This window comes from Mesoplodon densirostris, chromosome 3 (genome assembly GCF_025265405.1).
Source record: "Mesoplodon densirostris isolate mMesDen1 chromosome 3, mMesDen1 primary haplotype, whole genome shotgun sequence".
Classification (NCBI taxonomy): Eukaryota; Metazoa; Chordata; class Mammalia; order Artiodactyla; family Ziphiidae; genus Mesoplodon; species Mesoplodon densirostris.
Window position 1 is genome coordinate 108,615,686 of NC_082663.1, and position 24,554 is coordinate 108,640,239.

At 42.4% G+C, this 24,554-nt stretch overlaps 1 pseudogene; it reads right to left on the reverse strand.

The window, feature by feature from the left end:
- Window positions 1-9,121: 9,121 nt before the first annotated feature.
- On the reverse strand, window positions 9,122-9,217 carry LOC132487255 (U6 spliceosomal RNA; annotated as a pseudogene).
- Between the last annotated feature and the right edge of the window lie 15,337 nt (window positions 9,218-24,554).

A 24,554-nucleotide genomic window follows, 5' to 3' on the forward strand; every position in this document is an offset into this window, starting at 1 on the left:
CCCCTGAGTATAATCTGATTCTTTTCTTCCTAAGATTTTTGGCAAAGCTAATTTACAGTTTTACAAAGCATTTTCACTTTATCATTTGAACATTACAGTAGGTGTGTTATATGTTCAGGACAGCTATTTTTCTCTCTTCTACTATTTAGCTTGGAGCATTGTAGCAAATTCCCAAGGTCATGCCAACGAAGGATGTTGGCCTAGAGCACAGATCTTTCATCTTCAGGGATGTCGCCATTATACATTCACTGCTGCCTGATCCATAACTTAATGGCTGGAATAGATTGGTCATCTCCAAACTACTCATACTTATCTGCCCAGCAAGTGTGTGCTCAGGTAATGCAAATTACAGTTAAAAGTATAGATTGGCCAAAGGCTGCCTAACAGATCTGAAACAAATGTAAGTGTCCATTGTATGATCTTTGCTTTTTGCTTATTCTCCAATAAGCTGCTGTTCAGGCCAGTTTGCTCACTTCTTTGTGTATGTGTATGGGGTGTTTAAGAGAATTCAAAGGCAGCTATGAATGTGGCATTTACCATCAGAGCATCCAGTGGTTTTCAAAACAGGAATGTAATTACATATTTGAGCCAGCAGGGTTTTTTTGTTCTTTCACTGGGAATAAAAGATAAATGCTTTGATACACTTCTGTCTTTGTTTATGTATCAACAGGATGTCTGTAGGATCAGAGAAAGTAGATGGTAGTTTAACTATTTGAGTAAAGACAGCACAAGTCCTAGGATGCACTCATCAGAAAGTACTTTTTAGCTAGTTCAGATAGTAGATATATAAAAGGTATTGGTGGGTTAATCAGTTAGACATACTTTTTTTGTAGACTACTAAAATACCTGAAGAACTCATAGAGTCTGAAGGCAATGGTTATAGACTTGTTTTACATGTGGCATAGGAGTTTCAGGTAGGCTATTAAATGGTAGCATTAAGAACTTCAGCCCATTTTTTCCCCTTGAAGCTACAACTGAATTTTGTGTTAGACAAGGTTAAGAGTTAGAAACTACTGTTTTAGAGGAAAATGTGAAGACTTCTGAATATGTCTCCTCCTGCAGCCTTACTTGTGGCTGCTGTCCTCACAGATCAGGAACTCATTCCCAAAAATGATGGTGTCTTGTTAACACATATCCTTTGTTCCACTTTTCTGGGATATGAATGCCAAATAGCAAGATACTCTGCCCACAGAAACAAATGAAATTTACTTGTTTGATCCACAGAATAGGATCAGTGATCCATGGATACTGAATGCAAAAACAGACGTCCCAGACTCGGTACTTGTCAGAATTTCATTAGAATACTGCTAATTAAGCTTTGGGGGTAGAGAGTTGTGGAGATTTTATTCTGGAAGTGTTAACTTAGTCTGAAAAAGGGAAGTAGTTTACAGGATAATTTCATATCCAGCTCATATCTCTAATAACAGCAAAAACTTCTAAAAGTAAGGAGGCAGTGTGGTTTTGATTTACATATAGTACACATAAGGCATATAACAACTACTACTGTAAGATATGATTGCATTTGCTCTTTTAAAATTAAGTCCCAAGTAACCCATTTTTAAAAGGAGGTCATCACAATTTGGAAAGGAGTGAGCTTTAAGAGTTTATCTGTATGAACAATATAACACAGGTTATTTTTATTTCAAGCACATAACATTTTTGCTTAAGCCATGAAAACTCCTTTGAGGTTTCTAGAAGTGTTACTAGTCAAGACATTTAAAAGATGACAAGGACTATTTGGGAATTGGGGTGGGGATAGTAGGATGGAAAGTTACACTCCAAGAAAGGTTCATGGATTGTGAAAGACTGCTTTTATGGCTAAAAGTCTTGCATTCATTCTTCCTTCTGGGAAACAGTGAATTGTGAAGAATGGAAGTTAGTTTTTTCTCCTGAATTTTAAAATCTGTTGATTTTAATCAGCATCTCCTATTAGCTACGTGGTACTAATCTCAGAGGTATGACCTAACTCTTTCAGGTAGTCTTTATGGCTGTTCCATCGGTAAAGATAATCCCTTGTTTAATCCATGCACCTGTGAGTTTAGCAGTCGTGACATAAATTTCACAGTTGGTGTTTTTCAGAAAATTGAAGATAGGGAAGCACAGATGTATTATGTATTGAAACACTCACTAGAAGAGTGGTTCTCAAACTTTAGTGCATCAGATTCACCTGGAGAGTTTGTTAAAACCTAATTGCTTCTGCCAAACAATCTCTGTTCTGAGTGAAATTCCTCCCCTTCACAAATGCAGCTTCCCAGTATAACCCTCTCTTTATGGTGGCCTTTGTCCTTTACTCATGCCTTATCTATTGAGTTTCTTCCACAGGGTACACTTATTTCCATGTCCTCAGATATGAATTCAGATAATGACCTCCCTTCCACATTCCTCAGTGTTTTCCTTTTATGTTAGATCTTCTTCAGTGGTAGGAATAGAACCTAAAGCACACTAACAGAAAAAGAAGTCCAGGAAGACAGCTCAGTTCAGGGACTCAAGTTTGTGTAAAAGCAGAGACTCTAAGGTTCTGTCTCTACCTTTCCTTCTCTCTCCTTTGCCTCTCTTGGCTTGACTTGATTCTTCAGGTAAGACTGTCACTGCATAGTGTGCTCTATGGCTTCTGAAAAAAACAACTCAATCCCAGTAGTTCAACAACGACTGTAGTAAAAAGGTGGTATGTTGATGGCTACAATAACCTCATTAGTTTTCAGGAGCCATGCCCTCTTCTTTGGGTTTGCCCTGAGTCGGGGGTTTATGTAGCCCAGGAAATTAGGGAAGGGCCTCAGCTCTTTGGTCTACATCAGTGGCCGGTTCCTTCTCCAGGTGCTGGCTTGCCCAGGTTCCAGAGGTTGATTCAAAGGTGAACAGCTCGCAGGCCAACCCAAGCCACTGACAGCTTTACTAGGTTTCCAAGCTCTTCAGCCAAATGCTTCATATCCACTCCCCTCCCTGTCTTCCAACCCAGCCATCCCTGACTCAAAGTTTCTGTTCACAGGGTATTTGGCAGTGGATTCCTGATTCCCTAGTCTGCAGCAACTCCATTTGCACACCATCCTGTCCCTTCTCCTTAGGGAAGTATCTCTCCAGAACTCCCTCCCACCCCAGTCCCTGCCCACACTGGGGGGTCAGCCTCCCCCAACCCCAGAACAAGAACCAGCCTTTCCCTTTCCCTGACAATGGTCTTCATGGGAAAATTCAGAAAAGCTCAGTTAGTAGGCTCCAGATCACAGAAGATTCTGCTTTTCCTACAGTATCTAGAAATGCAATAGCCATTTAGAAATGCATTTGGAATGGTAATAGCAGAGTCTTCCCTCACCAAAATAGGCAGAGTACTATACTTTTTCTAAAGAAATTGAAAGCAGTTTGATTTTTCCTACTATGTTGCACTAAATTCTCAGCAGCTCACCCTGTTACCCTTGAACCATGCCCATGCAATGATAAGCCCCAAAAAGATTTAAAAAGTGTAGTGCAGAATTAACTTCTCTGGAGAAGACATACATTACCCCCAGCCTACAGTAGAGGGAGCCAGTGGGCACTGGTGGTATCGTATCAGATGGAGGGTCATTACAATAGTTCTAGACAGAGATGTCAGGGGAGTGGAGGGTATTGAACCAAGTGAGTAGCAGGAAGAATTGAAAGAGTTTAGATTCAGAAAACATATTGGGAAAGAGTTTTTAAAGGCAATAGGACGTAGTGTGGTTAGGAGGAGAGACTAGGGGATGAGGTGAGGATGACATCGAGGTTTCTGGATTGGACCACGGGTGGATGGTGAAATTGAAACAGGAAGCCGAGCAAGTCCGGGGAAAGGTGTGTATGCGGGAGGAAGATAAAGGAGCTGTTTAGAACATGAGCTTAAGATAAGTTTTAGGGTCTGGAACGCAACACGGCAATTAGCTATTGAACACTGAAATAATTTACCAACACAATTGGGACTAGAGCCTTCTTTAGAAGCAATACTTAAATTATGCTGATTTCATTCCACAGTTACTGTTTACTTAAGTTTTCTATTTCTTGCTGTGTCAGTTTTAATAATTCTTCATTAAATGTTTATTCCTATGTATTGAAATTTCTAGCAATTCGAGAATGATTTGATAATCTCAAACTTTATACACTTGATATATTCATTTTCTTTTTTACATTTTTTTTCTCCTTTCTCAACTGGATTTGTTTCTGATCCTTAGAAGAGACACACTTTTGGATTTATCACTTCCATTAATTTTCTCAGGTGTCATGGCTAAAGAAACAAAAATAGAGAAGCAATGCTCTACATTTAATTCTCCCCTTCCTAAATCACATGGAATATGAGTTTTTTCCCTCTTAATCCCAGAAAAGTACACTCTAAGATACAAATCTATGGAAATAATCATTAGTTTCCAAAAGGTATCACTATCTTGCAAATAGCAGGATGTAGATAAAGGAAAAGTCATGCTCCTATCTCCAACAGGCTTAAGTATTCCAAAATATCAAAGATACCCTTCTATTTCTAAAACCATGGCACAACATTAGCTCCTTGGCAGAAAGCTGCACATGAGCTCAGGTTGCACAGAGAGCTGACATGTTCTGTTGGATGAACTTGTTGTACTGGAATAGCTGATAAACAAGAGCCATCTCTTGAACTTAAAAAAATGATGAAGAAGAAAGTCACCAGTATAGTACAGTGAAAGGAATATTATTTTCTGCTCACTGCAGGAGACCATATTTTTTCAGGGAAGTTGAGTGTAAATATACTGGAAGGTCCTCTTGTGAGAGGAAATAGAAGTGTAGACGTGGCTTTCCAGAGAGACTGACCCGGGTTCTCGTCCTGACTCTGCTATTTACTGTGATCACAGCCCCTCTAAGCCTTGCTCCTCGACTCTACTATGAGGATACTATTCACTTCAGAGAGGGGTTGTGAAATTTAAATAAGTTAAAATATGTAAATAGGTGACATATGGACAGTGTTCAGTTGATGTGAGCTCCTTCTCCCCCATCTCTTCTGAATTAGAAATAAGAAAATACTCAACCACTCAGGGCACCGTGAGTGACTCCATCTTCTTGCCTACCCCTCAGGATAATCCATCACCCAATCTTATTGATGTTTTCCTCCTAAGCAACACAAATTTCTACCTCTCTCCAACCAACAGATTAGCTATGACATCAGTTCTGATTTCCAACACCGTGAGACTGACCACGTCAGGCCTGCTCTAATCCTAACATGATGGTAATAAAGAGTTCGGGATTATAAAGTCAGGGCAGAGGAATGATTCCTGCACCTGGAGGAGGTGGACTCTTCCTTGGGCACTGATGTGGGCCACGCTTTTGGGCTCCTCTCTCCCGAAGGCTCTCTCCCTCCATATCCCCTGAACGTGGTGGGTGCATTCCTGAGGAACTAGAGGGCCACCTCAGAGCTACATCCACTGACTTGTATCCTTTGCACTGTTTCTTTGCTAAGTTCTTCAGCACACCCAAGTGAAGGCCACTTAAAACTAAGTCCAAATCTTTATTCTCTTCTAGTCCTCTAACTCAGACCCGGATTTTGTGGATTAGCCAAAATGATCATGTAGCTCACATTATTACAACAGGTTTCTCATTTGTCTCTTTGCCTCTCATATTAATTACGTCATTCTGAAAATGAACCTCTTTAGGTTCATTTTCAGCTCCCACTGTCCTGTGTCTTTAACTCTCTACTCCAGCCAGATTAACCATCTGCACAGAGCTTTTGCTTCCAAGCAGTTGAACATCTCAGTTTCATGGGCTGGTCTGTCCTTGACCTTCCTCAAGAGGAAGCTCAGAATCAACTGCTCTGGGAAGTTTCCTCTGGTGCCACCAGGCTGCATTAGGGGTCCCTACTCTCTTCTGTGCTCCTCTGTGCTCACCCACTTGCCCCTGCCATAGCCTCACCACCTACACTGGAGTTACTTGCTTTGTTCTGTGTTTTACACCATTCTGGGAGCACCCTAGGAGCAGTGACTTTAAGCAGGGCTTACAACATAGTGGGCACTTAATGTTGCTGAATGTCTGAATAAATGAAATGAATGATGAACAAAAGAACTGTTTTTTTTATCTTATGAACCCTATGGACCATGTAGTTTATTTTGTTTTCCATTTAACCTTGACTGATAGGTGAAGTATTAATACTATTAGGAGTATATAGTGCATATTCAAATTATTAGGGCTACCCCTGGATTTTCGCATCCTTTCTCTTTTCCACTCCACTCCAACTTCTTCACCGATACTGTAGTATCAGTACATTTTTGGAACTAAGTGGGAGTGGTGAAATATTTAAAAACTGAACGAATTTGTTTTATCATTGTGAAAAAGCATCTGCCATCAATGCCTTGTCTTGTCAAGTGTCTGAGGACCAACTGCCTCCCAAACCCATGCTCTTATACATACTTTATGAATGAGAAAATGTTATGTAAATATTACTCATGACTTTTCCCAACTGGCAAAATTCTGCTCTTTCTTTATGACACAGCTCAAAAGTCAACTTCTCTGTGAAACTTCTCTGACACCCGTTGCCAAACTCCTTCTGCAGCCCTCTCATCTTTTTTCTTGGGCCACTGGCATTGTTATATATTTGAATTCCCTATTAGTTTAACTGACATACTCATTTTCGTATCTCCAATGGCTTATCTCAGTTGTGAACAGCTAGGAGGTTTCAATATAGGATTTTGGAATTAATTAATTAGTGAAAAAATTAATTATATAGAGAGGAAGGCTGATGATAACAGGAGAATGGATGAATGAAATTACAGGAAAGGGAGCCTTATTAGGACTGGAACTTTCTGAAATGGGTGATTTGATTTAGTGCTCTAGTGGTAAAAACTACACAGTAATAATATGCATAAGATGTATGCTTGAATTCTTGAGACCTAACCTGCAACAACTACTATTTCAATTCAAGAATTTGTTTCCTTCATGCTAATCACTAGGCTATCATTATTTGCAGAAGGGGTCATTTAATAAGTGGTTATTGGTGGCTGTATCCCTAATACTTAGCACAGTGCCTGGGACATAAGAGGTCCTCAGTAAATATAAAGGAGTAGAATCGTGTAAGGGGAGGGAGTGGAAGAGAAGAACGCAGGAGGACACCCAAGGACACCGGGGGCTGGGCAGCTGGGCGAGGGCGCCCTCCTTTAAGGCATTTTTTAAAGGTCGGTTCCAGGCGATTTGACCCCCAAGCTTGGCGCGAGAAACAAGTTGGGGGAAAGCGGGTCAGGAGCAGCCCTGGGGCTCCAGCCCACCCTTGACAGAGGGCGATAGGGCTGGGGGTGAAATGCTCGAAAAGTCGAAGAGGAAAAGGAGCCAGTGTTTAGTTAGGTGTCAAAGTACTTGGCTTAAGAAATTAGTCACCCGCTTGGCCAAGTCCAGGCACCGTCTGTTATCTCAACTGCCCTTTAAACGCTTTTCTCGGTGTCTTTTGTTCTTTGAGGATTATTGAACAGTTCGAACCCACAGGTGCCCACTGTTTTGAGAAAACTTTGTGTCGAAAATTACACAAATTGAAGCAAAACCTCATTTGTTGTTAAACCTGCAGTCTTTTGAGAGGTCCTTTTTCTGAGACAGAAGACTGAGGGTTGACATACTCCTCCATTTAGAGGTCCTAAATGGAGCGGGGGATTTTCCTGTTTAACCCGGGTCACGCCTAACTCTGGTGCAGACCAACTGAAGAAACCTTGATAATTCCGCCCGCCCGCCCGCCCTCCTCTCCTCGGTCCCTTCTCTCTCTCCCCTTGTCTGCGCCCTCTTCTTACAGTTAGTACAAGTGTTATTATGACTTAGGTCGTACCCTTCAGTCTTCTTTTTGACAGTTCTCAAATTTCACCATTTATTTAATTGGAGGGGGAGGGTCTTGAAAATAAGAACTTAAACACCTTTTATAGTTTTAAAAACATCTTTCTTCCTTATTTTGACTTCAGTTTTATCAAATGCCAGTCAGAGCGCAGAGAAGACTGGCTGGGGGGAACCTCGTCAGCTCTCCGCGGTTTAATGGAGAGGCAAGACAGATCTCGCCCGCACGTGGAGACCCGACCCCACGAGGCAGCGTGGGCCTCGCCCTCACGTGGAAACCCCGCCCCACAAGGCAGCGCTGGCCTCGCCCTCACGTGGAGCCCCCACCTCACTGAGCAGCGTGCACCTAGCCCTCACGTGGAGACCCCGCCCCACGGGGCAGCGTGTTCCTTACCCTCACGTGGAGGCCCCGCACAAGGCAGCGCTCGCCTGTCCTCACGTGGAGACCGCACCTCACTGAGCAGCGCACGCCTCGCCCTCACGTGGAGGCCCCGCACCACAAGGCAACGGTCGCCTGTCCTCACGTGGAGACCGCACCTCACTGAGCAGCGCTCGCCTCGCCCTCACGTGGAGACCGCACCTCACTGAGCAGCGCGCGCCTCGCCCTCACGTGGAGACCCCGCCCCACGGGGCAGCGTGCGCCTTACGCTCACGTGGAGGCCCCACCCCACAAGGCAGCGCGCGCCTCGCCCTCACCTGGAGACCGCGCCTCACTGAGCAGCGCGCGCCTAGCCCGCAGAGGAGCGCTTGGGGCTGGGGAATCCGTGTTTATCCTGACAGGGGCTCCCCCGTGTGGCTCCTGTGGGCGGTGAAGTCTGTGACTTGAATGTTTATACTTCCATTCTGTTTTGAGGATGGAAGAAGTTCAGGGTCTTGCCCTCCGGAGCAGAGGAGATACTCTTGTTTTCTTTTTAGCACATTTTTGTCTCTCTCAGAGTAGAAAAAGTTTCCAGGTTTTCTCAGACTAACGTGGACTCTGGCAGAGGAATTCAGTAACATCCATTTTCGAGTAACTGAACTCCTGCCTGGGAAAGCATTTGGGGTAGAATTACCGCAGGAAACCCCAAGGCTGCTGCTGTCACGCGGATGAGGGAAAGGGGAGGTTAAGACCTTGATTAACTGAATACCCACTAGGTGCCAGGCATTTTACGTCATTATTTAATCTTAGAATATCTTAAGTAGGAGTTATCCCCATTTTTAAAATTGAAGTATAGTTGATTTACAATTTTAGTTTCAGGTGTACAGCGTTGTGATTTGGTTTTTTTTTTTTTACAGATTATACACCATTAAAAGTTATTACAAGATAATGGCTATAACTCCCTGTGCTGTACAATATATCCTTGTTGTTTATACATTAAAAAATATGGCATTTTCCTGACATCCTTGCACAGGGGCCATGCTAATCTTCTCTGTATCTGTCCAATCTCAGTATATGTGCTGCCAAAGTGAACACTGCCATCCCCATTTTATAGACAAGGAAGAAGATTCTCGGAAGCACAAGGTCTCAAAATGATGTAGCGAGGGTCCAAACTGTGACCTAAGTCCAGAGCTTTGCACTAATGAGACCACTTACAAGAAGGCAGCATTTCCTGCTCAATTTCTTCTCCTTAGAGATGTCACATTCCAGAGAAATGTCCTTGTTACAACTCCAATATCCTTATATCTGTATGGCTCATCTGAGTTATGTGTGAGTGTGTCACTTCTGCCTCTGCATTTGTAAAGTGTGTTGCGTTTGCAGATTTCATCTCAAGAATAGTTTTTATGAGTTTTTTTATTTCAGTTTTACTGATGTATAATTGACAACTAAAATTGCAAGATATCTCAAATGTACGTAGTGATGATAAACACTATGAAGGGATTCTCCCCAACTAGTTAATTAATACATCCATTATTATTATTATTAGTTAATTCATATAATACAGTGAGGCCAAGGGAGATGAAGTGACATGCTTAAACTTATTACAACTAGCAAATGGATTTCATTAAGTCTAGTGATGTGAAAGCCATTTTGATTCTCATATCAGGCTGTCTTACATCTGCTTTTATACAGTAGATTTTTAAATATGTGTCAAGTGAGAGCATCACTAAGGTTCCTCCTAACCCTCCAGTTCTGGGAGTTCTGATTTTCTGATTCTTAAGGACTTTCACGTCTTGTCTCCCCTTATCTTCAATGCTCTGGTCTGGGGATGCTAAGGCCATAGAGAGGTTTAAGACTTGCCCTTGGTCACAGAGACAGCCTCTGCCCCACCCAAGCCTGGCATGCAGACTCTCTGACTTGTAGCCTTGCACTGTGGGGTAGGCATTAGCATTTATTTGGCCTCAGTTTACCCCTTTTCTTTGATGAGTGCTTATAATTTCCTTCTTTTCTTGTCTTGTTTTAGAGAGGCTAACCCCATCCTGGCTTTTGGGGTAGACACCTGACTCTGGGCTGGCTAGTCAAAGTGATTGTTACAAAAACAAGCTATGGTCCAAATTGGGCCAATAGCAGGCAGCTGTAGGTTTCACTAGCACCTTTGAGTGAAAAGTGTCTTTCACCTGGGCTTGCAAAAGGGGTTTTTATGGACTGAATGCCTGTGCCTCCTCCAAAATTCATATGATGGAGCTCTAACTTCCAGTGTATTTGGAGATTGGGCCTTTAGGGAAGTAACTAAGTTTAAACGAGGTCATAAAAGTGGACATCAAATCCTATAGGATTAGGGTCCTTGTGAGAAGAGGAGACACTAAAATGTGTTATTCCCCCCAGCCCCCAACACATGCACGTACTGAGGAAAGGCCATGGGAGGACACAGAGAGGAAGTGACCATCTGTAAGCCAAGGAGAGAGTCCTTACCTGAACTGAATCCTGCTGAAGCGTTTCTCTTTGACTTCCCAACCTCCAGAACCATGAGAAATAAATCTCTGTTGTTTAAGCCACCCAGCCTATGGTGTTTTGTTATGGCAGCCTGAACTGGGTAGCATAGTGGTAAAAGACCAGCTGGGAGCCACTGGTCATCATCTCTGCCACCAAGTGAGAAGGCCAACAGAGGGAGGAAGAGCTGTGAACGGGAGAGAGAGTGGGTCTGGACCCTAGACTGTCCAGTATGTGAGCCACTATCTTTGTTTAAACAGCTGCATTGAGGCATAATTCAGATATCATACAATTCACCCATTTAGAGCACGTAATTCAGTGGATTTTAGTACACTGAGAGATATGTGCAACCATCACCAGCGTCAATTTTAGAATATTTTCATCACTTCAAAAAGAAACCCCATCCCCTTTAGTTATCACGCCCCTTCTCCCCAGTCCTAAGAAACCATGAATCCTTTCTGTCTCTGTAGAATTGCCCATTATGATTATTTCATATAAATGGAATCATATAATATGTGGTATTTTGTGTCTTCTCACTTAGCATAATGTTTCCAAGGTTAATTCATGTTATGGCATGTATAATTTCTTTCCATGGTGAAATAATATTCTGTTGTACACATATACCACATTTTGTTAACCCACTCATCAATTTATCAGCTTTTGCTTATTATAAATTATGCTTCTATAAACATTCATGTGCAAGTTTTAGGGTAGACTTATGTTTTCGTTTATTTTGAGTATATATACCTAGGAGTGGAACAGCTGGGTTATATGATAACATTGTTTAATTGTTTGAGGAACTGCCAAACTGTTTTTCAAAGTGGCTACACTGTTTTACATTCTATCAGCAGTGAGTGTTCTCATTTCTTTGCCAACACTTATTATCATCTGACTTTTAAATTCTAGCCATACGAGTGGGTGTGTGAAGTAATATCTCATTGTGGTTTTGATTTGCATTTCTCTGGTGAATAATGATGTCACGCATCTTTCCTTGTGTTTACTGGCCACTATATATCTTTCTAGGAGAAATATCTACTTGGATCCTTTGCCCATTTTTAAATTGAAGTATTTGCCTTTTTATTATTGAGTTGTAAGAGTGTTTATATATCTTAGATACAAGTCCCTTATCAGATATAATAATACTGAAAAAGTTTGAAATGTTGCAAGTTACTGAAATATGACACAGAGACACCAAGTGAGCAAATGCTGGTGGAAAAATAGCACCAATAGACTTGTTTAACTCAGTGTTGCCACAAACCTTCAATTTGTAAAAAGTGCAGTACCTGCAAAGTGCAATAAGGTGAAGCATGATAAGACAAGGTATGCCAGTATTTGAAATTCAGTTCATTTTTGCATATTGAACCAATATATTTTTGTTAACCTTAATCCTGCTTAAATTGGACTTTTAGTACTTGGAACTGAAAGAACGCTAACCAATATTTTTCTCTAGACTTCACCATAACTGGCTTCCCCAAAGTTTGGGATTTAGAAATATATTTAAGCTTTTACATGACGTTATTTGATCCCTGCTCACCTTGGGAGGTATGCAAAGTGGATATTTTCATCTGCATTTTAAATGTAAGGAAACTGAGGCTTGAAAGGCTAAATGACTAATCCAGACTTCAGCTTAGTAAAGGGGCATATCTGGAACCAGGAGACGATTAAATTCTAGTGCCCACCCTAAGGAAAAATGATTCTTGTCAACCACAGAAACTTTTTTTTAAAGTCATAATTCTGAAAAGTATGGAAAATAAAATTCACCCCCCCCAAATGGTTTGGAATATTTGTGGTAGATAATTTACTATCTTAGGAACTATACAAACTCCTTAAACTGCAAGGCCAACATCTAAGGAAGCCAATTTGGCATTGCATTTGTAAAAGAAACATAGTTATAATGAAAGTTGAAGCAAAGGAAATTAAGTAGAGTGTGTGCTGTACTTGGCATGTATCTAAACACCAAGTTAGGGCCAGTGAGGAAGGTCCATTACTTGGCTTGAGTGTTGAAAAATTTCTTTGTAATTGCTCTCCACTGTAGGTCATTATTTTTTTACTTAAAAACTGTTTCAACCATGTTTTCACACCTCAGTTGGGTGCCGACAAACATACTTATATGCATTAATAGTGTCAACTTAAAAGGAAGAATTATTTCAAAATTCTCCATCTTACGCTAAACTGAGTCAAAATCAAATAGCTCCACTTAAAAGATAAATGCATTTTCTTTTCATCCTTACTTAAAGGATAAATGTATTTTCTTTTCATCCTTATTCATCTGTGCATTCATCTGTGCATGTTGGATAGTGATGGAAAGTGAGTAGGCAGTGCCAACAGTACTGTTTTGGTCGTCAAATCTCCTGTTAAGGGCATGGTTCACAACTGGCATGCAGTCTACTTGTGGCTCACCCAAAGGAGTGGTAGTGATGGAGGTGGAGGGCTGTAATCTGTTTTATAATAATTTGTAGTAGGAAGGGGTTAGGAAATTCCTCATTCATTAGAGTCCTCCCCTATTACAACTAAAAATATTTTCTAATGACTCCTTCTCTATTTGAGAACTAAAAATCCTGTTTATGAGTACGGATTATTGCATATGAAGATTACAAAGTAGAAAGCTTTTTGTATTATTTAGAAATATGTGTAGATACATGTTCATCTATGAACCATTTAGGATGATGGCAGAGAAGGCAGAGATAAAAATGTTAAACCCAAGTTGAAGGCCAAGCTGGCATTCAGGGGGACAGTCAACTAAGTGAAGAGGTCCAGCATTCAAAGCAGAAAGGGGAAGTAGGAAAAATAGCTCATGCTTAGTCCACAGGATGGCAAATACAGTATATACTCCTTACCATCACTATCCCATGTCACAGTGACACTTAACGAAATGGGTAAAAAGCTTCCAGGAAGGCCCCCAAACTGGAGTGCTTTCCCAGCTTGCTGTCATCTGAGAGTTCTGTGGATGACAGAGCTACTGCTGGGTGTGGGTCAGAACAGCTCAGTCACCAGTTACCACCACTGGGGAACTCCCTTCTTCACTGGTGCTAGGGGACGTAGCCAGCCCCTAGTTGGTCTCCTCCCTTTCCCTTTCTATCACGCTTCTATCTTATGGGGCTGGGAAAGGAACCAGAAAAAAACATCTGTCTTTATTTTCCTTAGGTCATCCTCCTCTTTCTCCTGCCATACACCAAAGAGTGTAAGCTCCTACTTCCCCCTTGCCTTAGGACAGACAGTTTCTGCCCAAAATGGATTCTCAATGGATTTTGTTAAAATGAATTGAATCTGCAATCCATTTTACTGAAATTGTGGCTCTGTTTAGCTCAACGGTAGTGACAATGCAGGATGGTTTTGTGGTAGTTTTTTCTACTGGAGTGTCCACCTCTCTGTTTCTGCTTTTGAAGATCCAGAAGTTGTTTCTTGCCTGCTCTAGCTGAGGCCTTGAGTGTGGATTAAGTGTCTATTTGGCCATTGAAATATGTTTGGTTCAAGTAGCAGTAGCCATTTTCTTGAAAGATCACAAAAGTCTAAGCCAATATAAAGATCTCTCAAAAATTTTTAAATGCCTGTTTATAACAAAAAGGAAATGCAAATATTTATCCAGGAAAAATGGTCTCTCCAGTGCAAATTCAAAGAAATACAAATTAAAGCAAATGTGAGGTGCCATTTACAACTACTAAATTAGGAAATATCTGAACATGATAATCAAATAAGCTAATGTGAATCAGATTTATTTTTACAGCTACCTTGGGAAGCAATATGACAATATTAATCAATGTCTACCAATAGGATTTTAGTGAGCACAACTCTACAATGGAAATGGTGGCCCTGAACATAAAAATGTTTATCTTGTAGTCTTTGCTCCTGTTTTTTTTTCTTTTTTTTCCTGAAAGCACAATGGGAAAGAAATTTAAAACTGTATTTGAAGATGTTGAGAACTTCTAGTGCTGGTAGTATTACAGACTTGGTTACCTGAAAATCTTCCCACTATAAACATCTTGAAATGATAGGTAAAATATAATAAATATAAGTTAAACTAAATGGATTAGAGTTACATGTGTCAACATGACTAAATTTCAAAAAAGTGATATTAACAAAAAATGTTTTACATACAATAGGATGACATTTATGAAAAATTTTAAATGCTAACTAACATTGCATATTGTTTTTTGACACACACATCTATTTTTATTTTATTTTATTTATTTATTTATTTTTTTTGTGGTACGTGGGCCTCTCACTGTTGTGGCCTCTCCCGTTGTGGAGCACAGGCTCCAGACGCGCAGGCTCAGCGGCCACGGCTCACGGGCCTAGCCGCTCCGCGGCATGTGGGATCTTCCCAGACCGGGGCACGAACCCATGTCCCCTGCATCGGCAGGCGGACTGTCAACCACTGCGCCACCAGGGAAGCCCACACATCTATTTTTAAAAGTATAAATTCAACCCAGGAATAATACCAACTTCACATTACTGATTACCTCTTGGAGGGAACTGGGAATATTTTATCAAGAATGGGCCTTCGAGGGGCTTCCCTGGTGGTGCAGTGGTTGAGAGTCCGCCTGCCGATGCAGGGGACATGGGTTCATGCCCCGGTCTGGGAAGATCCCGCATGCCGCGGAGCGGCTGGGCCCATGAGCCATGGCCACTGAGCCTGAGCGTCCGGAGCCTGTGCTCTGCAGTGGGGGAGGCCACAACAGTGAGAGGCCCGCGCACCACAAAAAAAAATAAAAATAAAATAAAAATGATCATTTGTAAGGCACATGATGTAATCAGAATAAAGCTAGGCAGTTCTGTAAACATAGATGCCATGGAGAGAGTCATTCAAAGAAATATCACTCTGAAATCTAACAAATTATTAGAGAATCAATCTAATTCTCTTCTGAGAGCTCTCAAAATGTTATTAAGAGCTCCTTCATTCTTTTTTTTTTTTTTGCGGTACGCAGGCCTCTCACTGTTGTGACCTCTCCCGTTGAGGAGCACAGGCTCCGGACGCGCAGGCCCAGCGGCCATGGCTCAAGGGTACAGCCGCTCCGCGGCACGTGGGATCCTCCCAGACTGGGGCACGAACCCGTGTCCCCTGAATCGGCAGGCAGACTCTCAACCACTGCGCCACCAGGGAAGCCCATTCTTTTAAATTTTTTAACAGTTTTCTAATATCTTTATTTATATTTGGCTACACCGGGTCTTAGTTGCAGCATGCAGACTTCTCTCTAGTTGTGGCGTGAGGGCTCTATAGTTGTGGTGCACAGGCTACAGAACGTGTGGGCTCTGTAGTTGCGGCACGCGGGCTTAGTTGCAGTGTCGCATGTGGAATCTTAGTTCTCTGACCAGGGAATGATCCTGAGTCCCCTGCACTGGTAGTTGGATTTTTAACCACTGGACCACCAGGGAAGACCCAAGAGCTCCTTCATTCTTAAAGCACAGTAAAAGCTTTTAAGATTATCTTTCTGTATATCTTATTCTTACTGTCTCAGAGAATGGTTAGCTACCTGGGAAGCCTCTATTCCCCCTTCCTCCACATGTTTAACTTGACTCCAAGACCAGTCTCACAGACTATCTTTTCATCCCTTCTTTCTCACATTCTTAATTTTCTTTTTCTATTGTCAGTAACTCTAAGCCCTTTCCAATATAAACCACTCAAACATGTTCCAAAGCCTTTTCATTCTTCCTCCTCATTCATTGTCTCAATTCTGCAAATTAAAGGTCCTGGAACTGAATTGGCAAAGAAGGAATTCTTAACCAGTGGAGGAAAGGGAGTGGCTTTGAATACACTGCATTAATAATTTATTTTCCTGCTAGTAAAAACAAGTGAAACGTTTATATCTATCTTCTAGGCAAAGAAAGTTATACTATAAAATTCATGTTTAGTATGACAACTATTGATTCAAACTGAAATGGTCCCTATTTCAACTAATAAGGTGGGCTAAGTATTTGGATCTTCTTTCCCAACAAAAAACCCCACAAAATTCCATGATAAAATATTAAAAAGTTTTTTTGGTTTTTTTTGCGGTACGCGGGCCTCTCACTGTTGTGGCCTCTCCCGTTGCGGAGCACAGGCTCCGGACACGCAGGCTCAGCGGCCATGGCTCAGGGGCCCAGCCGCTCCGCGGCATGTGGGATCTTCCCAGACCAGGGCATGAACCTGTGTCCCCTGCATCGGCAGGCGGACTCTCAACCACTGTGCCACCAGGGAAGCCCTAAAAATTATTTTTTTAAAGCAGCAGAATGCTGAATAGTAAGGAATTATTGGGCCAGTATCTAAGTGAAGGTGGGAACCAAAAAAGTTGAAACCACAGTGCCCAGAAGGCATTTTCCATATCTGCTCAACATGAGTTTCAGTTCTAGGACCTCAAGAGGCATATCAGACAGCAGACAAAGTTCATGGCCCACTCAGGGAGGGAGTCTAGCAGAAGATCTTCTCAGAAAATGCTGAGAACCTCAGAGAGCTTCACACTATCAAGTAAATTTCATCTGGAAATTGATGTGTCCAAACTCCTGACTTTAGGGCAGTGGTCCCCAAGCTTTTTGGCACCAGAGACCAGTTTCGTGGAAGAAAATTTTTCCACGGACCGGTGGGTGGTGGGTGTGGGTTCAGGGGGTAAAGCGAGCGATGGGAGCGGCAGATGAAGCTTCGCGGGCTCGCCCACCGCTCACCTCCTGCTGTGCGGCCCGGTTCCTAACAGGCCATGGACCGGTACTGGTCAGCAGCCCGGGGGTTGGGGACCCCTTCTCTGGGGGGGGTATAATGACAATTGCTTCAGTAGAGTAAAGGAAAACAAACAAGCATAAAACAACCTATAACTAGGATTTGCAACACAAATTACAATGTGGTCTAAAAAACTCTATGAGCCTAATTTATAATTGTCCCGGGATAGCAATATGTAGAGTCTAAAAAAATAATACCAAACCAAACCAAAACAAAAAAACAGGCTCATAGATACAGAGAATAGATCATTTATTAGTGTGGGGTGGGAGAAATGGGTGAAGGGAGTCAAAAGGTAAGGAAAAACCCAAAACTAATTAGTATATATAATTACAGTTGAACCAGAATCAGAGGAGCTGAGGTGAGGTTTCTGTGGCTTCCTGTCTTGAGGGACTATAGAAGCTGAGGTTACCTAATCTGTTCCTAAACATCTCGAGTCTGTGAGTGATTATGAACAGCAGGGGTGGGGCTGGGGGTGGGGTGTGTGGGTGGGTTTCCAACCCTTCCCCCTCCTGCTTTTCCCAATAACTTTAGTTTTGGAAAGCCCCTTGTCTGCACTAAAGTAAATCAAGCCTCCTCTTCCGGGGTGTGTACCCTGGCCAGGCCATGGGCTTTGTCCACTTTGATCCCAATTTCAGGAGGGAAATGACCCCAAAAAGAGCTGGAATCTAAGGGCTAGCATCCAGTCCAGTGGTGGAGACGAACACACTTCCAAAAACGTGAAAAACTCCACTTGTTCTAAATCATTTTGCTTCCTGTCCAGGATGTGAACAGGGGTCCTTGTTCTCTGTGAGGGGTGTGCAGTTTATCCCGGTAGGAGGTAAAGACACTTTACATTATTTTATTGTTTGTGGAAAATGAACCCCGCGAACCTTCCAGATTATTACACAGGAATCTTACAGTCTTGGTGTCTGAGGAACACACCCAGGGGCAGAAACAGTTCACCAGAGACTGAATTAACACCGAAGTGTACCGGGGCCAAGTGAGGTGATGGAAAAACAAAACGCCAGACAAGTATGTACATAAATGTGGAAAGGGTACCTTTTCTCCAACTTCATGAAGTACTTAGGACTTGATTTTGCAAAGTGCCTTTCATACGAACTGTTTCCAAAACCACTTTACAGTTAACAAAAAGCTCTGTATTAGCCATTTGTTGGTATGCAGTAATAAATCATGGTAGAGGCAGAGGAAAAAGTTACATCCAGGAGATGACATGGCTGTTAACTGTCTGTGGGGCGGGGCAGGTTGAGGATCTGGTGCTAGGGCACCACAGAGCTGATCTAGATAGCTGACTCCACTCTTCCCAGGTGTTATGCGGATCTGTCATGCAAGTATAACTACCTTTTGAGCAGTAACCACTGATTGGCCTCTCAATATTTCTCAGGTTTCTCTCACCTCCCAGTGCTCCCTGCCTGTACAATCTTCAAGGCAGAGGTACCAAACCACACACAACTTGCCACCCATTAGTCAGTTTTAAGTATAACTAAATTGAGGGGGAAGGCTTGAGGACAGATACACATGGTACAAAATTTGGGAAAAGAAATTTAACTAAATTTATCCCAGACCCATTCTCAACATCGAGCCACCTTCAGGCCCCAACAAGAGATTTTCAAACAGTGAAACTCTGTAAAAAGGAGTTTTTTCTGGAAGCTGAAATAGAGACTGCATTATTAGTTATACAAGGACAAAAACTTTTCCGAGCTTTACATTAAGACCAAGCAGTTTCTTTTCAGTGATTATGAAATGGAAACAGTAGATGGCGACGTTGCCCTTATTTTGGGGGGGAAAAGCTGCTTGTTAGAAGCTGGTGAACTGAGGCAAACACATTTAAAATCTAGGTTTAAAGTGTCGTTTCAGTTGTGTTAGAAATGCACACATTGTACCCACTAGAAGCTAGAGAGTTTCCCTCAACTTTTATTAGCTTTTCATATCTTTCTCTTGTTTTGAGGTTGTGCTTTTATATCCCAAGCTGTGGCCAGAGTAGTAGGTGTAGGGAAGGAATTACCCTAACCCCGGGCCATTTGCTCTGACGTCCAAAATGCTCATCAAAGGAAGAAGTCAGGAGATGACGAAAATCGATCAAATTATCAGTTTTGAAAAAAGTACTCCAGATATTTGTTTGGAAGAAATGGTAGACAAATCGTAGAGTTAATACACTTCTATGATAGCAAATTTCAGGAACAAATAAAAAAAGAAATGGTAATTACAAGCAGATCCACCATTTATTGAGTTTTTGCTATGAGCCAGGCAGCGTGTCAAGTATTTTACGTCTGCCATTATGTAATTCTCAGAAAAATCTGTAAGATAGGTATCATTATTCCCATTTTACAGAGGAGGCTTTCAGAAAGTTTAAGGATTTTTCCCAAGGTTTTGCAGTTAGTCACTGGATTGGTCAGAATTCAATTATAAGCTTGTCTGACTTTTTACTAACTTCCCTGGACTATGAAAAGAATTTATCTCACTTTTTCTAAAGTCAGTCAAGATAAAGACAAGTTTGCTGTTTCCAGAATGAGCTTTCAAAATTTATATATGAGATATATAAATATGTAAATCTCAAGAATGGGGAATAAAGAAGCTTGTGGGGTTAGAGGAAATACTTTTTTCATAATTGTTAGAACTTCCTGTATCCTACCCAAAACAATCAGATTAAGTTTGTGTGTGGGTGTAGGTGTGAGTGAGTACATACATATATAGCATTAGGGACTGAAAAGGCTGCCTGCTTATTTTTTAATGGTATTGTTGCCAATTCAAAAGAGCTATGTGGTGCAAAAATAAGTTTTCACAAACCGCCCACCTCATAAATCAGTAAAAATGTTTCTTAATCATTCTTCTCTTAAGTGTAAATTCATGTCAAGGAAACACTTTTCCCACAGTGACACTAAGCAATAACCTTCCACTGTGGGGTTAAGAGTAACAATGGATAAGCTCACAACCAGTACAGGGAAGCTCATTCAGAGTCTCCACAGTACAGAATACATGTACCTCCTTTGTGAAGTTAGAACTAATCAGAAGGATTAGAACTAATCAAATCCTTCTGAAATGTCAACATGATAGTACAAAATTCCTTGAGTATGTACTTGTGAAGTTAGTTACAATTCAGATAAGCACAATGAACAAAGTATTTAAAAAAGCCCTTTAAAAGTTGCCTTTGGAATATCTTGAATTTGGAAACATTGGAGAGGCAGAAAAAATGTGCCAATCTAATTCCCTAGTTGGGGTTTGCTCGTGCCTTTTAACGTGCAGTCAAGGCCAACCAAACCACTCCACATATTCTTTATTTTACTTCAAGACAGTTTATGAGTCTTTATAGGAAAGGACACAAATCTGGATGGATACAAACCCCACACCTGATACAAGAGTACCGGCCCACCCCTGCATGTTTACAAGGTTGGGGGCAAGAGTACAAATGGAAGCCCTGTACCGTATTATCTCATTTTAACGTTATAAATCAAGCTAAAAGCTGTTGAATAAAATATGTTCTATCATCCAAAGTTGACAAGTATACATTCCTAATGTCATGGAAGGAGTCTGGATTCTCATTGCCCTCAAGGTCCTGCCCTAGAACACACAGGGAGAGCCAACTCCTGGGCTGCTTAAGAGACCTTATGTGCATGGGTGTGCACAACTCATTCCGCGTGTCCATATTCTGTCCGTTCTTCTCACAAACACCTTCCCCTTGCCCTCCACCCCTAGGGCCTTATGAACATTGGAAGAAGGACCCAGAGAAGAAGCTGATGTGGGTTCTAGAATCTGGCAGGGGCCAATGGGGTGGGAAATTTGGGGACCATGTTTGAGTTGTGGGTGGCTTGAGGGCTCTGGGTCATCATGCTCCCTTGACCCTGCCGACTTTCCACTGCATGGAGAGGAGCACAGCAGAGGACGGTCAGGGCAGGGCACACAAAGCACAGGGCCTGGCTGGGGCTCTCTTGCATGGATCTAAATGCACCGAGTATAAGATACTCCATAATTGTTCAAAAGTATATGTGAAGGTCAGCTTTCTCTGTAGGAAAGGAGATCGCAAGAGGAGACAGAAGACCAAGAGTAGGAAAAATGGCAGGAAGAAGAGTCAAGAGAACATCTCTCAGCAGAGGCAGGAGGCAGGGTAAGGTGATGACTTTGCATGCTCAAGCAAAGGAGTTCAGAGATGAGCCAGGTGACATGGTTTGAGGAAGAGTATCGACCCCTGAACTGTGGAAACAGCATTTTAGAACTCATCTCCTGTGGTCTCTTTTGGGGGTGTACATTTCCGTGACTTGATTCCATGTCCTGGGCTGCAGTTTTGTCTTATGGAGGGGAATGCTGAGCGTTCACTGATGCTGTTGTAGCACCATTCCCACGCAGTAACAGCCTGCTCTGCTTTCATAACCCCCTTGGAGCGAGGCGTCACCTCCCTGTCCTCTTTCCTCTAAGAACTCAGTTGTTTGCCAGACCTCAGGAGGTCATTTTCAAAATCCACATCTCAGAAAAAACACAGGCCTTTGGTGACCACAGTGTTGAGGGAGCCTGGCAGAGGCTTTGCCAGGAGCCAGGCTGTTGATCCTGGCAGGGTTTCTGCCCTGATGTGGACAGAGCACAGGAGACCAGCCTCCCCTCGCTCTCACTCTCCCTTCCTGCTCCCCTGCTGTGCAGTAGGCTTGGGTTTCTGAGACTCCCAGTGGGAGCCAAGCAGCTTGTCTCAGACCAGGGGTTTGTGGTCTGTGCCCATGGCCTCCCGAGCTAGCCTTAATGTGCTCAGATGAGCTTCACCGCAGACCCACGGCTAGAAGATGACTTAGGGCCAGATGCAATCAGACTCTGGGCCAGTCAGGGCTTAATGAAAACTGGAATATCGCAGATCACACCTAAGGTGTATGTCATATAAAATGAATGTGGTAAGAGGACGTGAAGTATTAACTGGGGTTCTCCACCTCTTTCTACCACAATGCTCTTGCCAGTTGGCCTGAGACCAGAGCCTGGCATTGTCCCCCAGACTGGGAAGGAGTGTCAGGAACAAGCTGGAAAACAAAGACAGCAAGGTCTCAGCTCTTAATTTCAAAAGCCTTGGGTTCAGGTATTTTAGGAGTTTGAGAAAATCAGCCACAACTAGTACCACCTCATCTCCCACCCCCACTAGACAGAGGTGCCCTAGGCTGGGGGAAGGAGTTGTTGATGAGAGAAAGGAAACAAGAGTTTGAATTGACTGTGCACGTGATGATTGTTGAGGAGAGGGAGGACTCTGAACCCAAGCCTATCCTTGTATTTCCTGGGCCAGACCTGGAGAGGAGACACCAACATCCCCAGTAGGTTTCGTGGTCCCAGAGCAAAGTGACCCTGTGAGTTGATTCCCAGAGTTCGGCCTCGGGAAGAAACTCCAAGTCCAGTGTGTGCTCTTTGAGGCCAGTAGACCAGGGGAAGTTCATGGAGCCTCCAGCAGGCCCAGTGTCATCCCTCAAAGTACTGTGAGACAGCACCCAAAAGTTTCAGTGGCTCTCTGACTGGGTGATGGAAGAGAGCAGAAAGAGAGCATGCAACCCCTGGGGGCCATGGGTGGCAGGTGAGTCAGGCACAGAGGAACCTGCATAGATCTGACAGATGGAGGCCAGAGGTCCCTGGAGATGCCCACAGGGCTGTGTGGAGGGCTGGTGGCCGTCAAGGGCAATGATAGGAGGAATGTAGGTATCAATGGGACAGTCAGTCATGTGGACTATTTTCCTCTCTGCCTGCCATGGCCTTAGGTACACTCCCCAGCTCTTCCCTCTCTCAGTGCCAGGGTTTTAGCAGTGAGTTTTTATGGGTAATCTTCTATTTATATGTGTGTAATCTTGTACTTGGTTTGTTTTGAAAATTATACTTTAGTATCTTAGAGTCCCTCTCCTAGACTTAATAACTCACTTGGCATAAACAAATAAGCAAACTTATCTGGATCTATCTAGCCTCTCTTATTAGAATGTGTGTGTGTGTGGGGGGTTCTTGTTGCCCTTTGTCCTTGGTTGCAGTTCCATGAGAAAAATATCCCATTTAATATCCTGTTTCAAGTAGGTGTTATTACTACCATATTACACACAAAGGAAGTGAGGTTCAGAGAAGTAAGGTACCTTCCCCAAGGCCACTCAGCTAGTGGTAGCAAAGGTGGGATTCATACTTCATACCTGCATGTTTCCCATCTTTGCTTTTCCATCATACCACACAAACTTCTCTACTACTAGCCTGAGTCAAACATCAATTTGTATATGAAGAAACAGTCCAACATAAAGTAACCTTTCAGTACACCTGTGCGCGTGCGCGCACACACACACACACACACATAAAATGAAAAGAGTGAACAGAAAGAAAAATCTCCACCCAATACAAACCAAAACAAAACAGACTCTAACCCCATAAAATAATAACTGTTTCTTTCCATGCTTTTATCCAAAGGTATAATCCACATTGAGCTCTTGTCCTCTCTCCCACCCCTGTCTGCTCTACCTCCTGTATTTCTGAGCTTGGTTGGTGGCAATACCATCAACCACACAATATCCCCCTCAAGTTAGAACCGGGTTGTCATTTTTTCTTTTTTTTACTTCTTTCTTTCTAACTTTCCTCTCTACTAGTGTCAAATTATTAGCCTTCAGAGTTGAAATACTCTTCATAAAACCCTTTTTCTCTATTTCTTCTGTCGATACTTAAGAGAGGTCTTCAGAACTTTTCTTTTTTTGCCTGAATATTCCCCAAAATAATTTTGGAAAACTATGTAGCCCCCATATATTATCAAGCTTCCCTCTAAAATGTTTGTTATACATAAGACACGACACCATAAAACTCCTAGAAGAGAGCACAGGCAAAACATTCTCTGCCATAAATTGTACCAATGTTTTCTTAGGTCAGTCTCCCAAGGCAATGAAAATAAACAAATGGGACCTAATCAAACTTACAAGCTTCTGCACAGCAAAGGAGACCATAAACAAAACGAAAAGACAACCTACGGAATGGGAGAAAATATTTGCAAATGATGCGACCAACAAGGGCTTAATTTCCAAAATATACAAACAGTTCATACAACTCGACAACCAAAAAACAAACAACCCAATCAAAAAATGGGCAGACGACCTAAAGAGTCCTTTCTCCAAAGAAGAGATACAGGCCAATAGGCACATGAAGAGATGGTCAACATCACTAATTATTAGAGAAATGCAAATCAAAACTACAATGATGTATCACTTCACACCAGTCAGAATGGCCATGATTAAAACGTCTACAAATATGGGCTTCCCTGGTGGCTCAGTGGTTGAGAATCTG